Source organism: Triticum aestivum, unplaced genomic scaffold, assembly GCF_018294505.1.
Source record: "Triticum aestivum cultivar Chinese Spring unplaced genomic scaffold, IWGSC CS RefSeq v2.1 scaffold29466, whole genome shotgun sequence".
NCBI classification, from domain to species: Eukaryota; Viridiplantae; Streptophyta; class Magnoliopsida; order Poales; family Poaceae; genus Triticum; species Triticum aestivum.
The window spans coordinates 1-1,296 of NW_025275882.1; the positions used below are offsets into that span (position 1 = coordinate 1).

Genomic DNA, 1,296 nt, shown 5'->3' on the forward strand with positions numbered 1-1,296 from the left:
TCTTCGTCCCTTATGCTTGCCACTCCCAGGTCCGCTCCAAAGACGATTCTACATTCTCACTACCATTACAACCGTTCCCTAACAATGGATAATGTCCTATACTACTTACTCTCCCGCTCAATCACGGAGACGAGTTTTCCACGGTTTCCACCCCTCCCTCCATACCGCAGCAACACGAGTTTTTTCCACCCCTTTCAGAACGCGCTCTTCGCGCCACAAAGCCGCCCCAAGACGCGCGAGCAATGAGCATCGAGCTTAAACATATCGCAAACGTCAAACATAATATAACGGGATTAATATATATCGCGCACGTGCGACATGTTTCTCACAAGGCGCAAAAAATAATTATAAAAGGAATGCAGCACGAGGACTTCCCAGGAGGTCACCCATCCTAGTACTACTCTCGCCCAAGCACGCTTAACTTCGGAGTTCTGATGGGATCCGGTGCTTTAGTGCTGGTATGATCGCATCCGACATGTTTCCCCGTCTTCGTCCCTTATGCTTGCCACTCCCAGGTCCGCTCCAAAGACGATTCTACATTATCACTACCATTACAACCGTTCCCTAACAATGGATAATGTCCTATACTACTTACTCTCCCGCTCAATCACGGAGACGAGTTTTCCACGGTTTCCACCCCTCCCTCCATACCGCAGCAACACGAGTTTTTTCCACCCCTTTCAGAACGCGCTCTTCGCGCCACAAAGCCGCCCCAAGACGCGCGAGCAATGAGCATCGAGCTTAAACATATCGCAAACGTCAAACATAATATAACGGGATTAATATATATCGCGCACGTGCGACATGTTTCTCACAAGGCGCAAAAAATAATTATAAAAGGAATGCAACACGAGGACTTCCCAAGAGGTCACCCATCCTAGTACTACTCTCGCCCAAGCACGCTTAACTTCGGAGTTCTGATGGGATCCGGTGCTTTAGTGCTGGTATGATCGCATCCGACATGTTTCCCCGTCTTCGTCCCTTATGCTTGCCACTCCCAGGTCCGCTCCAAAGACGATTCTACATTCTCACTACCATTACAACCGTTCCCTAACAATGGATAATGTCCTATACTACTTACTCTCCCGCTCAATCACGGAGACGAGTTTTCCACGGTTTCCACCCCTCCCTCCATACCGCAGCAACACGAGTTTTTTCCACCCCTTTCAGAACGCGCTCTTCGCACCACAAAGCCGCCCCAAGACGCGCGAGCAATGAGCATCGAGCTTAAACATATCGCAAACGTCAAACATAATATAACGGGATTAATATATATCGCGCACGTGCGACATGTTT

General features: G+C 49.0%; 2 non-coding genes across 2 annotated transcripts; both read right to left on the reverse strand.

Annotated features, from left to right (window-relative positions):
* Positions 1-353: 353 nt before the first annotated feature.
* On the reverse strand, positions 354-472 carry LOC123178323 (5S ribosomal RNA). The gene has a single exon (XR_006489483.1). It is a non-coding gene; the product is annotated as a 5S ribosomal RNA (ribosomal RNA).
* A 367-nt stretch (positions 473-839) lies between these two features.
* LOC123178322 (5S ribosomal RNA) lies at positions 840-958 on the reverse strand. Its single transcript, XR_006489482.1, has one exon. It is a non-coding gene; the product is annotated as a 5S ribosomal RNA (ribosomal RNA).
* Positions 959-1,296: the final 338 nt, after the last annotated feature.